The sequence below is a fragment of the Nicotiana attenuata genome, unplaced genomic scaffold (assembly GCF_001879085.1).
Source record: "Nicotiana attenuata strain UT unplaced genomic scaffold, NIATTr2, whole genome shotgun sequence".
NCBI lineage: Eukaryota > Viridiplantae > Streptophyta > Magnoliopsida > Solanales > Solanaceae > Nicotiana > Nicotiana attenuata.
The window spans coordinates 691,912-714,981 of NW_017670339.1; positions in this window are offsets into that span (position 1 = coordinate 691,912).

Sequence of the window (23,070 nt, forward strand, 5' to 3'; positions counted from 1 at the left end):
GGAATCCCGGTGCGTACATGAAATCCACTGGGGCTGGCTCCGCTGCAGGTACCTCGTCCTGGTCCTCCATGGCAGGATCCTCCACAGGATCCACGGGTGGCACAACTGGAGAAACTTTGGGATGCCCTCGTCCTCTACCACGAGCTGGAGCTCTCCCTTGGCCTCTAGCAACAGGGGGTGCATCTCCTCTATGATCGGGTACATCTGTCGCACGCGTCCTCACCATTTGTGAGAGAATAAGAGAAAGACACTTAGCACAATATCAACTGCACGATAAGAGATGAAGAAAGAGTAGTTTCCTAACACCCTATAGCCTCTCAAAGATAAGTACGCACGTCTCCGCACCGATCCACGACTCTATTAGGCTTGCTCATAACTTGTTAGACCTACGTGAACCTAGTGCTCTGATACCATGTTGTCACAACCTAATTTCTCCTATAGGTCGTGATTAGGGCTGCTTATCGGGCGAATCGGACGGTTATTTACTCTTAACGGTTCGACTTATCGGTTATCGACTTTTAAATGTATTAATTCGCTAGCCACCCGATAAGATATCAGGCAGATTGGTATCGGTTAGCTATTATCGGGGGTTTATCGACCTAGTTGAATATGTATACAGAGGACTATTTTGGTCCTTCGTGTTACACTGTTACTAGTAAATACCAGCAAAAAGCCAGTTTACTTTGCATGTATTCCCACCATTTTTCACTGTTACCTTCGATGGTCGTAAAACACAAGCCACTGCTTGTTAGTCATCGATGGATCTTAACTTAATTCAACTGGTGGATAACTGCAGCACATTGGATGAAATATATAATCTCTGGAAAAAACTGGATGGATAAATCATTCCCCTTGAGGCCAGCCACTAAAAAAAAGATAAAGAAAATAGAGCAACAAAAAAAAAAGCTTCAAAGTTAGACAACTAAGCAAATTCGATAAGCCGATAAGAAAATTGAAAGTATACAGACACAACAGAGTTGACATAGCCTTTCCTATGCAATATAATATTAAGTGTTATGTAATACAAGCTTATAATAAGTTTTCTTTTAAAGTTAACTTCTACCTATAAAAACATCCCAGATTAATCTCCATCTAATTCATTCTGTCCGTTCTCATTTCTTGGTGTGATATTAGATTGAAGGAGAGAAAGGAAAGCAAGGGGTTTATATGTTTGTACATAAAATTATTAATGGATAAGCATCTTAATTATACTTGAAATAAACAACATTCAGCAACAATAAATTGTTTCGGAGAGAATATAAGAAGGATAGATTAAGCACTAGATGTCCCTCATCGGCTGGCAAACAGAAAAACAAGGAGTTGGAGGGGTATAGAACCATGGCAAGGAGCAACACTAAAACATACTTACCTGGACGGGGTCAATGGGCAATCAATAAGACCCATGGCCTAGGTTGGTGACCTCCATTGCACTTTGGAGGGGTGCCCGCCTAAGGTTGACCCAAGTGGTCGAGCCTATGTCATAATTTGTGACAGCGGGGTCTTGCGTTCGCGCAGCCCCTACCCAATTCTTCACCTAAAATTTTCTGCTCAATGGGTTATAAATTGTCTAATGGCCCGGAATTCCCACAATGAGTTTTTTATTTCTACACTAGATAAAGTCATCTTAATGTAGCTATAGAAGATGCCAACTCAAACAACTTGCAGCCTGCTCTGTTTTCTGCAATTCAAACACTAGAAAGACAACCTTAATTTTTGGTTCAAGATATTTAGTCCAACACCTTTATTTATATGCAACATTTAATCATAATCAGGTTATGAGCATCTATTTCTTTCCAATCAGCAAGAAAATGTGACAAATCAACGCTTAAATACTATCAAATGAATCAAACGATGAAGTAGATAGAATAGCATTTGGGTCTGGGAACCAGCAATTATGCTGAAGCAGCTTCTTTCCTATTTGGAATTAAACGGTGCATTGAGAAGGGACACAATCTTGTTATTGAAGAGACATACTCAATGCTACTTCAGAAATGCATCAAAAGCGACATGCACTATACCGTAATACATACGGATATACGTGAACCCAATAAATTTTGCCTAGACAGTATATGTATTAAAATTTTCATATAAATATTTAGCTGTGAACCCAGTCATTATTATAAATTTATTTAAAGTTATCATAAAAACCGATAAACTTCAAATTTTGAATCCACCTCTGCATGCGACATTACATAATCAATCAGCTTCCAGCATCTATTTTTCACAATCTTCAAGAACCTGAAACGAATAAAAGCTTGAAGCAACTATGCGAATAAAGCAAACGACAGAGCATAGCAATCCGCAAAGCCGTTTCTATTTTAAATTTCGATTTTAAACCACAGAGTTTGAAGAAAACAGTGAACAGACTAAAGTGGAAGAAGAGAGGTGACTCCCACATCGTAAAAGGAAGAGTCAGTTCAAACTTCTTGTTAGATATAAAAGGTTACTTAAGCAGAGCACAAAACTCACGCAGCCACGCAGCGAGCACAAAGCGAACTATTCTTTCGCCTTTTACTAAAGAATACCGTGTGCGCGTTGCATTTAGTGGCATACGCTTATTTTTGGAAGGGTTCTCAAATTGAGTGCCCCTACAATTCCAGTTTTAATCTTTGATGTTTAATAGGGATATAAGTGGAATTAACTGGAAGAAATGAAATTGATAATTTATTACTGCAGTTGGGAGTAACACTTATTTTATCTTCTGGAAACAGATACTCAAACATTTTTTAAGAAAGAAAGGTGACATTCTATTTAGGGAGTTCTTATGAGCTACTGATAGGAATAAAGTTTGAATAGAAAAATAAAAACCGAGTAAGATTATCCAGTGGAATGCACATTTTATTCCCTAATCTATCTGATAGTTGATTATATCACACTTTGTTCTTCGTTAAGAGGTTTTGAGATTTTGGAATTTAGTGACTTTTTGCAGTAATCATATTTTTTTCTTTCTAATCTTGGGTTTTGTATGAATAAAACACACATAATCTGGTTAACTGGCGGGTCAGGCCAAATATGAGCGGGTAAAAAATGACTAATATAAAAACAGATAAAATATCCGACCTAGCCGTATGTAATACGGATCGAAAATGGGTTAATCGGTAAATAATATGGGTATTTATTCATGCTTCTTTAACATGGTCATTTTTGGGAGAATTTCTGGTCTCCCAAATTTGAGGAACTTCCAATTTGAGTCTTTACAAATGTAAAAGTTAAATCATTGGTTATCCATTAAGTGCTAAATTGGATAATATGGATTTTATCCTTTTTTTTTATTTTAAAAAAATGTTCATTATCCAATCCATCTTTTAGTGAATAATATAGGTGAATAATTATATTTTAATCCATTTTGACACCATTATTATTTATCCAGCACAGTACCAGTCATTTGTCATTGAAGATGGATCACATGATTTGTTCATATTATAGTTAGGGAGAAAATCTTATCTGCTAAAGAGTATGACATTTTACGAAAAATGCTACCTATAAGGGGAACTGAGAAGAGAAAAGATAGTTATTTTTAAGATGGCTAGAGTTTTAATACTTTTCTAGTATTTGTTTAACAGTAGGAAAGTGTGACGATCTGACCGGTCGTCTTGAGAGTTAGAGCCCTGATCCCCTATTAACTGCTTCACCCGTATCCATTTTCTGCTATTGTGACTTGTCGGGATGATTCGTTTTGAGTTTCGAAGTATTTTGGGACACTTAGTCCCCAAACGAGAGCTTAAGTCCTAGAATTTGTACCGTAGTCGGAACAGTGTGAAGACAGCTCCGGAATAGAATTTCGTAGATTTCATTAGCTCGGTTGGGTGCTTTTGGGCTTAGGGGCGTGTCCGGATTGTGTTTTGGAGGTCTGTAGCTCATTTAGGCTTGAAATGGCGAAAGTCGAATTTTTTTGGAGTTTCGGGCCGGTAGTGGAATTTTTGATATCGCGTTCGGAATTCGATTCCGGAAGTTGGAGTAGGTCCGTGGTGTTGAATATGACTTGTGTGCAAAATTTGAGGTCAATCGTACGTGGTTTGATAGGTTTCAGCATCGGTTATGGAAATTGGAAGGTTTCAAGTTCATTTGGCTTGGATTGGAGGGTGATTTGTATTCTTAGTGTTGTTCGATGTGATTTGAGGGCTCGATTAAATTCGTATGGTGTTTTAGGATTAGTTGCTATGTTTGGTTGAGGTCCAGGGGGCCTTAGGTGAGTTTCGGGTGTTTAACGGGTCGAATATTGAAGTTGAGTGGCTGCTGAAGGGATCAGTCATATGGTGTTTTCGCACCTGCGATGGAAGGTCTGCAGGTGCGGCATCGCAGAAGCGAGGATGAGATCGCAGATGTGGCCCTGGTTTGGGTAGCCAGTGGTCGTAGGTGCGCTGAAGGCACCAAGCGGACTCGCTCCTGCGGATAGGGAATCGCAGAAGCGGACATCTGAGCGTAGAAGCGCAACCGCGGATGCGGATATTTGTGCGCATGTGCGGAGCCTGGGAAGTTAATGAAATTCCACAGGTGCGGGATTTTAGCCGTAGAAGCGGTACCGCAGGTACGGTAATGGGCTCGCAGAAGCGATTTAGCTGGGCAGAAAAGAGAGGAAATCGAGGGTTTGATTCATTCTCCATTTTTGGACCTAGAGAGCTCGGATTAAGGCGAAATTTCGAGAGATTTTCAGAGGAATCTTGTGGGTAATGATTCCTTACTCGATTTTGATTGCATTCACTAATCTATTGTTGTTTTTTCCAATTAATCAAGGAATTTGAGTGAGAAAGTTGGGAAAAAGGGGGAAAAGCTCCCTAATCAAATTTCTGAGTTTTGAGTGAGATTTTGGCATCAGATTTGAATAATTTTGGTACGAGTGAACTCGTGAGTGAATGGGTGTTCACAATTTGTGACTTTTACCCGATTTCGAGACGTGGGCCCGAGGAGGCTTTTTGGGCGTTTTTCTATTTTCTTGCCTTAGCTTTAATTACATTAGCTAAATTAGTTGCTTGTAGCTATATTTACGTTATGTAATTGATTTGGCTAGATTTGGGCCATCCAGAGTCGGATATTCGCGGAAAGAACATCTGTTTCAGATTGAATTGAGCTTGGTTCGAGGTAAGTGGCTTGCCTAACCTTGTGTCGGAGAACTCCCCTTAGGATTTGGTAGTGTTTGATATATGAGCGCCCTGTACGTGAGGTGACGAGTACGTATACAGACTATTTGTGGTAAAACTCCATTTTTCACTTAGTCATAACCTGTTTTTCTTCTTGTTTGAACTACACTAGCATATGTACTATCCTGTTTAGATTAAAAAAGCATGCCTATGTGTTTAACTGCCTATTTGAACTCTGTGCAGCATGTTTAGTGAAATTACTTATTTTTCCTTGTATTGGTCTTAGTCAAAACTGTAGGTTTCTTGTTGTAACTGTTGTTTACATTAGTTGAGCTGCATATTTATTTGGGACTACAAAACGGTATTTCAGGAGATCCCCTGTACTGCATATTTACTTTGGGATTATGGAACGGTATTCCGGGAGATCCCCCAGCACTGCATATTTACTTCGAGACTATGGTACGGTATTCCGGGAGATCCCCTTGCACATTTACGTTTGGAATTACGGGACAGTATCCTAGGAGATTCCCTATTGTTACCCTTGTGTTTCTGCGGTGTTGTTCTTCTATGCTCATTTTCTGGTTAAAGTTCAGTACTTATTTCTTTACCGCGATATTTCTTTCTGTTAAATTTTGTTATATTTAAACTAGTAGGGCCCCGACCTGATCTTGCCACTACTCAACCAAGATTAGGCTCGGCACTTACTGGGTACCGTTATGGTGTACTCATGCCCTTTGCTGCACATATTTTACGTGTGCAGTGCGTGGTTGCTGCTTCAGGAGACTTCAAGGTACATCTGTCGCGTCCGCAGACCTCGGAGTCCCCTTCTATCCCCTTATGTTGATTTCCCCTTGTTTTCTTCAGACATAATGTATAGAGCAGTTAGAAACTCTTAGAAGCTTGTGACATTGCGACATTCCAGGTTTTGGGAAAAGTGATTATTGTGTATGTCGAGCGGCATCGTTTCTGCTTATTAACTATATTCGTTAGCTGTTATCTTTGTGTTTCTATTCCATTTCCGCAATATTAGGCTTACCTAGTCGTAGAGAGTAGGTGCCGTCACGACAGTTCACGGAGGAAGAACTTGGGTCTTGACAGAAAGTATTCGGAAGCAACAAGAGTTAAAATAGCCTTTCGTACGCAATATTAAGTTTTATAATACAATCTTAAAAAAATATATATTTTAAAGTTACCTTCTACCTATAAACAAAACCAGATTAATCTCCTTATAATTTCATTCTGCTCGTTTTCATATCTTGGTGTGTTATATTAAATTGAAAGGGAGAAAGGAAAGCAAGGGGTTTATATGTTTGTACACAAAATTATTATATGGATAAGCATCTTAATTATACTTGAAATAAACAACATTCAGTAGTAATAAATTATTTCAGATAATTATTTTACATAAAAAGTGATGGTTTCTCAATTATATTTTGAATAATGACTAAATTCTTAAGTTAAATAAAATCCATAAAACCTGGTGCATTTGAAGAGTCCAATCGCTACTTTAAAAAAAGGTTACTAAAGACTTTATTCACAAAGAAAATTGTTGTCGTCCCATTACCCATAGGCAAACTCTGAGTATTTATCATCTTAAACATGCTTCAAGCAGATAAAATAAATCTTAAGAAAGCAAATAAAGAATCATCCCAGAGCACATAAAAACCCACCAAGTAGCCTCCAATTATTACTATACTAATAAAGTTAGCCGGAGACTATCCGACAATAGTTTCCATTGAATGAATAATAGATTCGGATCCTAAAAATAATAATGCTTTGGAACAAGCATGAGTAATCAAATGAAATAAAGCGCTTCGACAATATCCCATATACCAAGAGCTATCATCATATAACCCAACTGAGACATTGTGGAATAGGCTAAACCTCTCTTAATGTCTTTTTGAGCAAGAGCTAAAGTAACTCCTAATAATACATTAAAGAAATTAATGAAATTCCGTACATTTGGATTATACTTAATCTTATTTGTAAATCTAGACAAAATAAAAGAATTAAATTATCATGCAGATACCTGTAAAAGTTAATCTAATAAGTTAATTATTAAAGGACATCTATAATGTGAGACATAGAAAAAAGGTACTCACTTTGTCTCAATTGATGTGGTGAAACTTCAATTTCGAGATTTAAACTTAATTTTTTTTTTAAATTTTTTAATTTTGATTGTGAATTCGGATATAGAATCTTTAAATTTTTTGAAACGAAATTTGTATATTTAGAAGCTAGATAAAAAGTACTATGAGCAACAATAACTAACAATTCACAATATCTAAAAGACATATGAAAAAATCGCGATCAAAGGAAAACTCGTTTGACTCTCGAAATCCAAACCCTCCCACATAAATTGGAATGGAAGGAGTTATTATTAATCATTGTTTAATTTTGTTGATATAGAAGAGATAGGAAGTGTTGGGATTGGAGGTCGGTGAATGAGAAATGAAGGGAAGAAATGTGAAGGGAAAGTGAGTTGTTCCCTTATGCTTTGGAAAAGAGCAATTGTCCCTCATTGGTACTTGAAAGAAAAGGGAATGTTCTTATATAAAGAAAGCACTTCCCTTGGTGTTAAAAGGGTTGGAAAGAAGGTAAGCCTCGCGACGTCGCTCGCTTGCTTGCCTCGGCTTCGGCTTCGGACAATGATTGATTGATTAATTTTTTGGATAAATTTTCCTTTAATTAATTAATTAATTAATTAAATTAATTATCAAAAGTCAACCCGAAATAGCTCAGGATCCGTGCTCGCGACCCGCGACCCAGTCCCTTTCTTTTCCCGGATAATTTTAAATTCTTTTGATAGCAGAATTATTCGTTACGAAATTTTCTGAACTTCAAACTTCTTCTTCTTCTGCACAAATAAAATCCAGTGTGATTTACAGCCATTGAGTGGTTCACAGTTCATCAGCATTTTAGGTACCGATACTTTGGTGAGTCAAATCGTTCTATCATGGGAGAATAATATTCCAATACCTCGGATATTTGAGGGGAATAATTTACTTAAGGACACACTGTACATTTAGTGGGCTCGATTCATTCCAAAATACATTTTCAGATTCTGTTTTCAGATTATTTCCAGTTTTGCTTTACTTTTGTTTTTCCCGTTTCTGTTTTTCCTTTCAGGAAATAACTGTTTTATAATATTATAGTTAATACAGATTAATAACAATCTTAAGAATTTTTTTTATACTTTAATCTGTATTCTGTTTTTGGAGATTAGAACTTTTGTGGTTTTCTACTTCTTGTAAATTTTTCTACTTCTGATTTGAAGATATAAATACTTCATCGGAGTATTAAAGTTCATAATTCAGAAACGATTTGAAGAACATAAAAACTTCATCGTTTTCTTGTGAAATAGCACATAAATAACTTCTGTTCTTGTTTACTTTTTTATTTTTCTAACATTAATTAAATTGTTCCGTTGTTGTTTGTCAACTATTGACAGTGAGAAATGGCAATTAAAAATGGAACTCCTTCTGCGACTGTTGCGGCAAACGACGATAGACTCGTCAAGCCGAACTGATGTGCCACCGGCCGAAAAAGCGGGAAATTTTTTTGGAGCCAACTTCAAATGATGGCAGCAAAGAGTGTTTTTTTAGCTTACCACACTTGGTATGCAGAAATTCACCAATGAAGACCCTCCAGTGCATGCCGCCGAAATGCCAGACAATGAAATTTTTTTATTATTGAGGCGTGGAAACAGACAATTCTTTGCAAAGGCTACATCCTAAGTACTTTGGAGGATGATTTTGTACAATGTCTACAGTGCTATGAATACTTCGAAAGAATTGTGGGATGCACTTGAGAAGAAGTATAAGACTGAAGATGCGTGCTTGAAAATTTTTGTGGTTGCCAAGTTTCTAGACTATAAAATGATAGATAGCAAAACCGGTGGAACCCAAGTTTAAGAGCATAAACTTATTTTTCATGACTTTATTGCTGAAGGTATGGTAGTGAATGAAGCATTTCTAGTGGCTGCAATGATTGAAAAGTTGCCTCATTCATAGAGAGATTTCAAAAATTATCTAAATTACAAGCGCAAAGAAATAAAGTTGGAAGATCTTGTGATTCGTCTCAAGATTGAGGAAGATAACAAAATAGCCGAAAAGAAGTCACGTGAAAATTCAACGATTATGGGAGCGAATATCGTTGAAGTGGCTGCTCCAAAAAAAGTAAGAAAAGGAAGAGGTCTTATGGACAGACTAAGGAGCAGAACAAGAAAAAATTCAAGGGCAACTGTTATAATTGTAGAAAAGTTGGTCACAAATCCCCTTACTGTCATCTCCCAAAAAAGGACAAGAAAAAAGGATAGGCCAATATAATGGAGAAGAATAATGACATTGATGATCTGTGTGCAATGCTTCGGAATGTAACTTAGTTGAAAATTTGAAGGAGTGGTGGATTGACTCTAGAACCACTCGACATATTTATGTTGTCAAAGAAGCATTTACTACTTACTCTATTACTGTTCCCGAAGAAGAGCTTTACATGGAAAATACTGCAACAACCAAGATTGAGGGTTATGGAAAGATATTCCTGAAGATGATTTCCGGCAAGGTGTTAACGCTCAACAACGTCCTTCATATTTCTACTATTAGAAAAAATTTAGTTTCAACTTCCCTACTTGTTAAGAATGGATTCAAATGTGTATTTGTATCTGACAAAGTTGTTGTAAGCAAATATAGTATGTATGTTGGAAAGGAATACCTCACAGAGGGCTTTTCAAACTCAATATAATGGTCGTTGACAATATTAATAAAAATTCAACTTCTTCTTATTTATTGGAGTCAAATAATTTATGGCATCTTCATTAAATTATTTAATTTAGAAGTATTGCCTAAATTCGAGTGTAATAATCAAAATGTCAAATATGCGTTGAATCTAAGTTTGTCAAACATTCTTATAAGTCCGTTGAAAGGAATTCAAATCCTTTAGATAATTTATACTGGCATTTGTGATATGAAGTCAATACCATCCCGTGGTGGAAAAAAGTATTTTATAACTTTTATTGACTATTGTACTCGATATTGTTATGTTTATTTACTTAATAGTAAGGATGAAGCAATTGAAGCAATTGAAGCATTTAAGCAATGCAAGAATGAAGTGGAGAATCAATTGAATAAAATGACTAGAATTGATAGGGGTGGAGAATACAAATCTTCTTTTGCAGAGATATGTTCGGAATATGGAATTATCCATCAAATTACTGCCCCCAACATATCTCAATACAATGAAATTGCGGAAAGAAAAAACTGGACATTAAATAAAATGATGAATGCTTTATTAATAAGTTCCAGCTTAGCACAGAGTTTGTGGGGAAAACTATCCTTATAGCTAACCGAATACTCAACAGAGTAACCCACAGCAAATTACAATCTATTCTATATGAAAATGGAAAGGAGAAAAACGCAACGTGAAATATTTTAAAGTGTGGGGGTGTTTAGCAAAGGTACAAGTACCTTTACCAATAAGGGTAAAAATCAGACCAAAAATTGTGGATTGTATTTTTATTGGATATGCTACAAACAGTAAAGCATGTCGGTTTTTGGTTCGTAAATCTGATAATCCCGAAGTTCATGTTAATACGGTAATTGAATCAGATAATGCTGAATTATTTTAAAATATTTATCGTATAAAACTGAATGTGAGTCGTGAAGTGAAAGATCTAAACGACTACGGGAAGAACCAAAGGAAAATACTCCAAGTGAAGAGGATCCATAGCAAGCGTCAAAGAACATCTACTTCCTTTGGACCAGATTTTGTGACATTCTTGCTTGAAAATGAGCCTCAAGCTTTCTAAGCAGCTATGTCATCTTCTGATTTAGCATTTTGGAAAGAGACAGTCAATAGTGAGATTCAATCAATTTTAGATAATCATACATGGGAATTGGTTGATCTTCCTCCAGGAAATAAACCTTTAGGTTCGAAATTGATCTTTAAGAGGAAAATAGCTGATGGCACTATTGACAAATATAAGGCAAGATTTGTTATCATAGGTTCTAGACAAAAGGAAGGCCTTTATTACTTTGACACTTCCTCGCTAGTAACGAGGATGATATCTATTAGGGTGTTAGTGGCACTGGCGGCCGTGTATGGTCTTGAAATCCACCAAATGGATGTTAAAACAACTTCTTAAATGGAGATTTGGAGGAAGAATTTTACATGGAACAACCTACGGGTTTTGTGGTTCCTGGTAAAGAAAAAAAGTGTGCAAACTTGTTAAGTCGCTTTATGGGCTTAAACAAGCACCCAAACAATGTCATGCTAAATTTGACCAAACAATATTGGCAAATGGTTTTAAAATCAACGAGTGTGACAAATGTGTTTACATTAAAGACACTCTAGGTCATGAAGTCATTGTTTGTTTATATGTTGATGACATGTTGACAATGAGCAAAGATATGGCAGATATAAATGCTACTAAGTACATGTTGTCTAGAATATTTGACATGAAAGACTTAGGAGTTGCTGATGTGATCTTAGGAATCAAACTTCATAAGACTCCACAAGGTCTAGCATTATCATTGTCTCACTACATAAAAGGTACTTGACAAGTTCAAGCATTTGGATTTAAAAATTGCCAAGACTCCAATTGATGTGCGTTATGCACTTCAAAAGAATGAAGGTGAAAGTGACTCACAACTGGATTATGCAAGAGTATTGAGAAGTTGGATGTATATCATGAATTGTACGCGACCAGATATATCATGTGCGATTAGCAAATTGAGTCGATTTACAAGTAATCCCAATCAAATACATTGGATGGCATTGAAACGAGTTTTGGTGTATCTGAAACATACCTAAGACTATGCTCTGCATTATAACAAATATCCCTCCGTTATTGAGGATATAGTGGTGCAAATTGGATCACCAGGTCATCTGAAGTTAAATCCATGAGTGGATATATTTTACATTTGAGGGTGGAGCAGTGTCTTGAAAATTATTCAAACAGACGTGCATTGCCCGTTCTATAATGGAATCTGAATTCATAGCTTTAGATAAGGCCGATGAAGAAGCTGAATGGCTCCGGAATTTCTTGGAAGATATTCCATATTGGCCCAAACCTTTGGCACCTATATGTATACATTATGATAGTCAAGCAGCAATAGGTAGGGCAAGGAGCGTTATGTATAACGAAAAATCTCATCACATACGACAGAGACACAATACCGTTAGACAACTACTCTCTAGCGGTGTTATCACGATTGACTACGTGAAGTCAAGAGATAACGTGTCGGATCCACTTACAAAAGGCCTACCTAGAGAGGCAGTTGAAAGATCATCGAATAGAATGGGGTTAAGGCCTAGGACAAGTCATCATGGCGGTAACTCTACCTAGCAGACTGGAGATCCCAAGAGCTAGGTTCAAAGAGATAAAAAAAAGTTATGAATGTTGATTCAACATTTTCAAATAACTCAACCCATTCTCGTGATGAAGACAATGTAAAGAAATCAGGGGAAAGCATTAAGGCTTTTTGATGAGTCAATAAAGCTTAAAGCTTCTTAATGATTTGCTAATTCTTGCAAGAAATGACCAGATAGTGTGTCTATAGGACTACACGTTTAGAAATCACCTATATGGGTATGAAGTGTAAGCCTCTTCAAGAGGAATGAAAGTAAAGGCCCATTCTCTATGTATTCATGAAATCAGGCGGTGTTAATGGCTGAAACGAACACAACCGTTAGAACCATAGATGGTTAAGGGTTGATTGTTTGACTTATGTTGTCTAGGCATACAACAAAGCTCGACGGTTTGAAGATATCAAATCTATCGATTGACCGAGTATATCTGATATAAGTTCACTACGGAAAGTTCAAAGGGAAACCTACTTATCCAGGTGCAATTAATCCTTGCTTGTAAATCACACACTCGCCCGTGCATTCCTTTGTCTTATAGACATTCCCCATTCATGTGGGGGATTATTGGGATTGGAGGTTGGTGAATGGAAAATGGAGGGAAGAAATATGAAGAGAAAGTGAGTTGTCCCCTTATGCTTTGAAAACGAGCAATTGTCCCTCATTGATAGTGGAAAGAAAATGGAATGTGCTTATATTATGAAAGCACTTTCCATGGTGTAAAAAGGGTTGGAAAGAAGGTAAGCCTCGCGTCTTCGTCGTCGTCGCTCGCTTGGCTCGGCTTCGGCTTCGACTTCGACTTCGGATTCGAATTCGGATTTGGTCAACGCTTGATGATTAATTTTTTTGGACAAATAACTTAGGATCCGCGTGTGCGACCCGTGACCCGGTACGTTTCTTTTCCCGGATAATTTTAAATTTTTTTCAAATAATTTTATATATTCCCGCCTGTTCCAACAGCCATGACTGTTTCTGAAAGGTTGTAAATTTTTAGAAACAGTGCCAGAAAATGGCTATAAATTCGCTTTGATCCTAGAGTTTTTCCTTATGAAGTTTTCTGAACTTCAAACTTTTTCTTCTACACAAATAAAATCAAATGTGATTTACAACCATTGAGTGGTTCACAGTTCACCAGCATTTAGGTATCGATACTCCAGTGAGTCAAATCGTTCTATTCTGGGAGGATAATATTCCAACACCTTGGGTACTTGAGGGGAATAATTTCCTTCAGGACACACCGTGCATTCAGTGAGCTCGATTTCATTCCAAAATACATTTTCAAATTCTGTTTTCAAGTTATTTTCAGTTTCTGCTTTACTTCTGTTTTTTCTTACAGTAAATTCACTACTAGAAAATAGCTATTTTCCGACAGCGAAAACAGTCAGAATGCGGTCAGAAAATGCTATTTCCGACCATGTTCAGACCGAAATAACGCGGTTGCAAAATAGCTGGTCTGAAATAGTTTGCGATCGTATTTGTCCGTAATTTGAGACTACATCGGTCAAAAACAGAAAATAAAAAACGACTAACAAATGTCGTCAACTGTCCGATGACGCGGTCGCAAATACTCATATTAAAATTTAATTTTATATTAATTTTCCCACTACTTCGGCCGCAAAACTTAAAAAAATTATAATTTTATATAATCTTTCCCACCATAGTGGTCGCAAATTTTAAAAGGTATTTTTATTTTATTTATGCTTTTCCACTAATGCAGTCGCAATTCTAATTTAATATTTTTTATTTATTTATATTTTCCACTACTGCGATCGCAAAACTATTTTAATATTTTTTATTTTATTAATTTTCCCACCACTGCGGTCTCAGAATGTTCTATTCTTGAAAATTGTAAAGCATTTTGCGACTACCTTAGTGGGAATTTAGTCGGAAAACTACAAATATTTTGACAGATTTCAACTATTTTAAAACAACAACACCTATCAATTCAAAATTACAGCAACTAAAGAATCAATCCATCATTCCAACCAATTAATCCACCGTTTTATTATTTCAACTAATCAAACACAAAATGCAAATAATTAAAGAAAACATAAACATTTATAACTAAAACATCCAAGCACCATTCAATCAAATCTTAACATTACAATCACAGACGAGGTAGTGGGACCTGAAGTATGCTGATGAGGAGAAGGAGGAGGATGACTCATAAATGGCACATACGAGATAGTGGACCTAAAGTATGCTGGAAAGCGTGTCTTGTCTTCTCTTTTTTACTAGGTGCCAGCCATCCATTAAACCAGAGGTACAATTATGGTGCTACAGTTAATTTTCCTTCTTAGAGTATACATCTAGTGTGGGTAAAGAATGACAACAACAACCAAAGAAATGGCTACTCAAATAAGTCATTGTTACCAACAGAAACAAATGTTGTTGTTGATGTTCCATCATAGCATCATCCTTTAAGAAGTCTATAACTTCTGACAGTATTTAAAGTATTAGAACTATTGTTTACCAATAAAACGGTACAGTTAAATTTATACGTGGTTTCTAGACAAGTGAATTAATTCGATCCCAAAAAAAATAAGATAATTGAAGAAAAATATAACATGTAGCCTTGATATGAAGACGAAATGACATAAATAAAGATTTCGATTGCGAAGCCTCCGAGCGCAACAGTAATAAGAACAATAATAAGATAGAAAATAAGAACATAAGAATGTATAGAACTTTGAGTAGATTGTAGTATTAGTTTGCCAGAAAATTCTTGTTTTTACAATCATAACAGAGCTCACTATTTATAGCTACGTCTAGGGAACAAGGTTCTAGGATCGTGCCCTTCTTAAATGTCAATTATGAGGGTCATTGATGAATATGTAACGGTGAGTATAAATGATAAATTCTTTGTAACGGGCAGTGCACTTAATGCCATGGAATATTCTTTGTTAATGCCACCGGGCAGAAGGTATTTATTGCCTTTTTATGAGTGTCATTCCCCACGGTGCCAAACGAGGTAGTTTCCCTCGGTTCCACGTGTCATTCTTTTAAGCGGCCACCTGACATATCATATTTTTTCCTATACAGATAGTCCCCCTGCTTTTTGCTGACATAACTTTATGTTACCGGAAAGTTGGTAGAAATACTCTTTTGGTAGGAATGACTATGATGCCCTCTGAAGTCTTCTGACGGTTGATTAGACACACGTCTATCCGCATTTAATGCCCCGAACACGCGTCACCCCATGATTCAACATATAATTTGCCGGTTATCGAGGTAATCATGGCTATAAATTTAGGCGCCACAACTTTTACATATACGTAACAACCTTCTCCCTTGATACTCCATAATTTTTCAATCGTTCCAAAATCTTCTTATTAGTTTACCTTTCTTTAACTCCCTCCAAACGAAAAAGCTTTTATTTCATCCAAATAGCTTCTTCTTCAAAGAATGTCAGTTCTTCAAAGGGCAAGAGCAAAGCTGAAGACGCTGCTCCTCCAACGGTGGATTCTATCATTTCTAGAAGTCTTGTTACAGCAAAAGACTTCGAAGAGAAATTCCTTTTAGCTCTTCCTCGCACGTGGGATGTTTGCAGATACCCTTCTTCCATCCGTCCTTCATGTATTCTAGTTGTGAAAGAAGACTGCCGCTGCCATGATTTGGACATTGTTGCTCTTGATCTAACAGAGCGAGTGATCCTTCCCAAGGAGGGTTTCACATATTTTTACACTTATCCCTTTACTTTTGGGTGCATGCTCTTTGAGTGGAGAGCTTGACTTCGTTATTGCGGAGTTCTGCCTCCGCTGCCAAGTGTGTTTGGCACAAGTAAGTCCTTCTGTGTAGAGGACAATTTCTTATCTTCGGCACTTGTGCCAAGAGACGGGAGAGGCACTATTTTTAGCTCATGTGACGAATCTCTACTCCTCCAAAATCTTTCGTGGAGGAATGATAAATTTCAGCAAACGTGGCCACCATGCTCTGTTATATATCATAGATGATGACAACGATCATGGGTAGATGGAAAGGTTTGTTTCAATTGTGTTACACCCCATGTTTTCATATGTAGAAGTACGCCATAAGTAAATTGATATAAGTTCGGAAATGAGATGTTACATCTTGCATTTATCGTACGTTAAAGTTTCGTCATACGTTGATCGACGTAAGCTCGGGAATGAGATTATTTTGAGATTATAAGTATTATGCTATTTCAAACAAGTGATAAGTAAATTCGTGAAGGTGAGAGGGTAAGAGAATCGAAGAAAATGAGTTTCGTCGAAGTTTGACATTTCGAGATAAAATACGGTCTAAGCTATAATACCCCGTATTTATGGACTAATGCCATACAAGGTACCACATGACCATGATAATAAGGTGTATAAAGTGTGTTAAAAGTGCATATCATTTTAAGTAATTCGAGATAATTCTTAATTATGTGGATAATTGGGATATCGGTTAGTGGGAGATTAACAAGATAATCAAGAAGATTAGTTGATAATTAATGAATTATTTGGATAAGATTAAGGCTCCCAACGTGGAAGCCCATAAGGTTGGATAAGAAAACCAAGTAATGACTGTTGGTGTAGGAAGATAGGTGGCATTTTAAGAGATTTTTGGGTGGCAAAGTCTTACAAAGTGGGGCCCACACCACCAAGACTTAAAAGCCTCTCTAATTCACAAAATTGGATGCTTACAACTACTATGTAACGTGTAAGGCTCTAGCAAAGACTACTTAATACTATAGCAACGTGGGATTTGCGATTCTAAGGGAGTACAGTGCAATCTTTCTCAAGAATATCATACGGATTTTTCCTTACTTCGATCCGCTATTACGTGTTTTCACAATTGATGTATGTTAAAGGGATTGTCAAGAGAATCAGCTCAGGTATGTTAAGGCTAAGCCTTTCTTTCATTTTGGCATGATCCAGTAATTGCATGTGCTTGATAATGAGACATAAAGAGAAGTTCATATTCCTGAATTTATGTACATTTTCCTAGTCTCATAAGTTACATCATTCTCCCTTATCGGGCTTCATATTCAGTTTAGTTTTGTCTTCTGTCAGCCAAGAGTGCAGAGAGTCTATATATATACAGTATTACAGTATTTTCACCACCATCGAGCTATAATAGATGGGCAGGACCTTATTCGGCAACCTCTAATCAGATGGTGAGTTATATACCTAGCCTACTGGCGCCTATGAGCGAGCCTAGAATGGCTTAGATTTAGCTCCTAGTATGGCCAAATGCCTATGAGCGAGCCTACTACGGCAGAGCAGTTACACATACCGAGCCTTATAAGGCCAGACGGCTATTTTACTTACTATATTGAGAGAATTGAGTCAGTATCAGCATGTAAGTACATCTTCAGATTACCTTTGACTCCCAGTAACTTTCAGTTATTATATTATCAGTTCAGTTTCAGCTTTTAGTTATTATGTTGCCTTAAGTACTCGGTATATTATTTCGTACTGATGCCTCTTTTGTCGGGGACGCTGCAATTCATTCCTACAGGTCCTCATTGACAGTTGGACAGACCTTTCCAGCAGACAGAGTCAAACATCAGCTTGGTTGGTAAGCTTCACTTCCTCGGAGTTACTAGGTCTAGACCTTGGAGTCATATACAGGTTTGATGGGTAGGTCAAGGCTCTGTCCCGACCATGGTACAGTTCTATTATCTCTAGAGGCTTGTAGACGAGTCCTGTATATTTTATATATTAGTAGATAGTCATGGCAGCTCCGTCGACCTGCATAGTTTTATATATCAGCTTTTGGGTATGTTTACCCCATAGATGAGAGAGGCGTTATTGTCAGACGATTCGAAATATGGCCTCATCGGCCTAAGTTGAGGGTTACCCCTCTAGAGTTCACAGTTACAGAGTAGTACGCTTGGGCCGAGTATGGTACTGGGTGCCGGCCACACTTCTTCAGGTTTGGGGCGTGACAAATTTTCATCAATAAAATCATTTCGGCAATGACTTCATCCTTTCCGGAAATGTTGGAACCACACTCGTAACCTTTTGTTCAATATTTCATATCTCTTTCATTAGGGATTCTTCCATATCCATATTCATCCTTCATCTTTCGCTTGTTTCAGCAACTTGATGGTTCCACCTATAGTTGAAGGCTTGGAACAGTGGGTCCAGAAAATCTTGGACGTCACTACACCTGAAACCCACACGTGAAAAGAACTGTCCCTTAAATACGAGTGGAAGGACAAAAATCATGGTAACTCAAACTCACCTTGTTTCAACTTTTTATGTGAGCAAATTGATTGATCGCTTCTATCTTTTCTTTGAAATTAGGTCTACCCGCGAGCTTACTTGATGTCCCCCAGGAGGATGTTTTGGCTGACCCTGCTGATGCAGCGAGGCTGCTTCAGGAGGAGCTCACTCGAATAGGTGTCTCCGGGCCTGCTTCAGGTACAAGTGTTTCGTTACGGAGTCCCCCGCCGGAGAACAAGAAACCAAAAATAAGGCGTTCTTCTACGGCCGGGGGAAAGAATAAGAGGGTGAAATATTTCCGTCGAGTCGTCTCCGGAAGTTGTGATGACTAGCCCTCCTCCCGGGCCGGTCATAGATACCGTGATAATCGACAATGACGAAGAGGCTGGCGATGATGGAGGTTCTCTACATAGAAGGCGACGATCATCATCAATTCAACAGAATGCTCAATCTTTTGAGTTATTTACACCAACCGAGGATGATGTCTCGGCACTTTGGGGTGAATTAGATATGGTAGAAAATGCCAACTTCCATTTTTAGGTGCCAGTTGCTGTGCATGGTGCTGAGTACTGGTTCCCTGTCGTTTTTAGTTGGCGAGCATCCAACAACCAGCACTACATTTTTCGCAGTTGCTTCTCATCCTTCATCGCCATCAGCTTCATCTCCTTCTTCCCCGGCTCTTCCATCAGCAACTGCTACATCATCTCCATCAGCCGCACTTGACCAAGAAAAAGGTGTTCCTCTTAGCCAGTCCCTAGTTCATGGGAATTTGGGGCAAAATTATGCTACCCCCTCTGAAGATCTGCAGGGGAGGAGGAATGTTATTCTTTCGGTCTCCACCGGATGAAACTTGTTATCTCGGCGGTGGAACTTGCTAATTATCTGAAGCCTTTGGCTTCAAAACAAGATTGAAAAAAGATTCAGGCTCTCTCGGGTGAGTGCTTGTTGAACAACGCCATGCACAATGCTACAGCGGTACATTCCGTACCTTCTTTGTTATTTCTTGTATATTTTCCTAAATATACCCTTATGTTTTTCCCTTCTTGCTTTGTAGGCCAACTTTCTTGCTTCCGAGGGCCTTCAGAAGTTGATTCATGAGAAGGAAGAAATTACCTTCGCTTGGAATCAACTTTTGCAGAACGGGAACAAAGTACCGCTTCCCTCTCAGAACTGGAAGCCAAAGACACCGAGGCCGTTGTACTGGAAGCTCGTTTGTAGCAAAGCGAGCAAGAGATGGAAACCCTTAGCCAAGAGATCGCCCCGCTGAGGGTTCAATTTAAAGAGGCTAAAGCCAAATGGGTTGAAGTCCATAATGCCATTCTTACTGCATGTGATCGTAAGGCTACCTCCGCTGAAAGATTAACTAATTTAGAGGCAACCTTGAATTCCAAGACGGAAGAGCTTGCTACTGCGGGGGTGAAATATGCTCGGTTGGAAGAGAAGTATAAGAAGACCCTTGAGCACAATAGAATTTTCAGCTCTACTATCCGCGATCTTGACGTTAGCCTCAAGTCTATTAGATCCACCTAGGAAATTATTTCTGCCGAAGTAACTCAACTCAAAGACGAACTTAAGCTCCGAGCGGCTTTCCTCATTGTTGGGAAAAATTACGCCATGTACAGCATGATGAGAAAAACCTTGGAGGAGGCCAAAGCTGGTATTATTGATTTTGATGCTGAAATTGCTAAGGCCCGTGAACTTGAGTTGGCTGCTAAAAATGGACTCCCGACGGGTCCCTCGGCAGAGCCTGATGTTCACGGTTCCTCTAGTTCCGGTTCTGAATTTTTGGGAACTTAAGAGGAACCGGAAGGTGATGGTGTTGAGGGCCAAACTGTTGAGGCATCAACGAATCTTCCTACTTCCCCTGGGGGCGCGGACACTTCTCTTCCTTTGGTTTCCGGAGAGGCAACAATTTAGCTTTTTCTTTTATTTTTTCCCAACTTTTGTACTTATGCTTTTTTGGCACATTTATTGTGAATAAAAACATCTTTTGCTCAAGTATTGCATGAGCCTTTCTGCATTCTTTCGTTTGAACATTTATGCAAGTTTAAACCTTTGCATTCTTTTTTGCTTAAGTGTTTTACACAAGTTTTGCTGTTTGCATCTAATTGTGCAAGGCCTTGGGCGTATTCCCTCCCCCCCCCCAGAAACATTTGTATTTCGGGCGCAAACTCGTCCGAAATCAACCCTTTAACGTGAGGGTTTTTGTAAGTATTTGTGCAAGTTTGCTTTTTGCATCTTTTTGTGCAAGCTTCGGGTGTATTTTTCCCCGAAGGCATTTTGATTCTGGGTATAACTTCTTCCGAAATCAACCCTTTAAAGTGAGGGTTTTCATAAGAGAGGGCTCTCTTATGTTTACGGTGCTCTTGAAGAGGACGTCTCCTATTCATTACGGCACTAGCATTTGAAGTACTTGTTTAACTTTCAAATGATAAAGTTAATTTATCGTTCAGACAAAAAACAAGATAGAAATAAAAGGACTTCATTTTATTCCTTCCATTTTTAAAAGTATATAAGCATTAGTTATGCTAAAAAAGAAATTGCCATTACTTGTGGCTAAGTTGTACATCTTGTTTCTACGGGGCTGGCCGCGCAGTCCCCGATCTCGATGATACAACTATGTTTCCATTTTCATTCTCCGGTCAACGTGGCAGTCATTGTTGCCTTATTCTCATATTATTCCCCCAGTGTTCGAATGTGAAGAATGCAATTTGGAACACTGGAAGTTTTGCACCTTCGAGGATCCAATTAATGAATTGTCGGACAATCTTATGCTTTTGGGCTGCCATTTTTACATGCGCCAAGTCCCTGTGCTCATCGAGTAGCTCCAAGTTGACTAACATTTCTTCATCGTTTCGATTCTTCATCTGCTTGGAAATATCTCAAGGTGGGTTCCCCTACTTCCACCGGGATTAAGGCTTCTGCCCCGTACATAAGGGAAAAAGAAGTTTCTCCTGTTCTTGATTTGACCGTTGTTCGGTATGCCCATAAGGTTTCGGGTAATTCATCGGGCCATTTACCTTTAGCCGCTTCCAACCTTTTCTTGAGGTTTTGTATAATCATTTTGTTCGTTGACTCCGTTTGACCATTTGCACTCGGATGGTAGGGTGAAGATGTACTCCTCTTTATTTTCAAATTTTCAAGGAACTTTGTGATTTTTGTGCCGATAAATTGTGGCCCATTATTGCATGCTATCTCTTTCGGTATTCGGTACCTGCAAATTATGTTTTCCCACAGGAAATCCATCACTTCGCGTTTGCCTATCTTCTGATAAGGACCTGCTTCCACCCACTTAGAAAAATAGCCAGTTAAATCAAAAGAAATCTTACCTTAAAGGGAGCCGACAGTAGTGGTCCAACGATGTCCATCCCCCATTTCATGAACGGCCACGGGGACGGAACCGAATGCAATGGTTCTACCGGTTGATGTACCAGAGATGCGTAGTGTTGGAACTTATTGCATTTTTTGTACGAAGGCTTTGGTGTCTTTCTCTATGCGGGGCCAATAATATCCCCCCTTACCAGTTTTAGCACTAAGGAATCTGCGCCCAAATGGTTGCCGCATATCCCTTCGTGGACTTCTCGCATAACGTAATTAGCTTCGGATGCCCCCAAGCACCGGGTAAGCGGGCCTTGGAAAAATTTTCTGTATAATTGGCCTTTTTAAAAGCTATACCATGCTGCTTTGGCTCGTAGCGCTCGGGATGCCTTGGAGTCTTCATGCAGCTTCCCGTGCTCGAGATAATCGATGATTTCATTATTCCAGTCACAGACCAAATTAGTCGTATTTACCTCATAGTAGCTATCCGTATCTAGGACTAAGTTCATCAGTTGTACTATCGTCCCGGACTCCGATCCCTTTATATTCATTGATAAATTGAGGTTAGCCAATGCATCTGCTTCTACGTTTTCAACCCACGGGATATGAGTAATCGACCGCTCCCGAAATTGAGCCAACAGAGCCTGGACCTTTATCACGTGTTGTTTCATGCGCTCCTCTTTGGTTTTGAAGATCCCATAGACCTGATTTACCACCAACTATGAGTTGCACTTGATTTCAATGACCTCGGAATCTAGTCCCCGTGCCAGTTTGAGCCCTGTGATCCAAGCCTCATATTCTGCTTCATTGTTAGTTAAAGGGATCGTTCTGATGGCTTGCCTTAGGGTTTCCCCTGAAGGCGTGATTAATACTATACCAAGACCAGAACATTTCACGTTGGAAACGCCGTCCGTAATTAAGGTCCAAAACCTCGATGACGATTCCGACACCATTACTGCCTCATTGGTTGCCAGAGGCAGCAATCCCTGACTAAAATTGGCCACAAAGTCAGCCAAGACTTGTGACTTAATCACAGTACTTGGTTTATATTCTATGTTGAATTCACTCATTTTGATGGTCCATTTGGCCAACCTACCTGAGAGTTCGGGTTTGTGGAGGATGTTCCGTAGAGAAAAAGT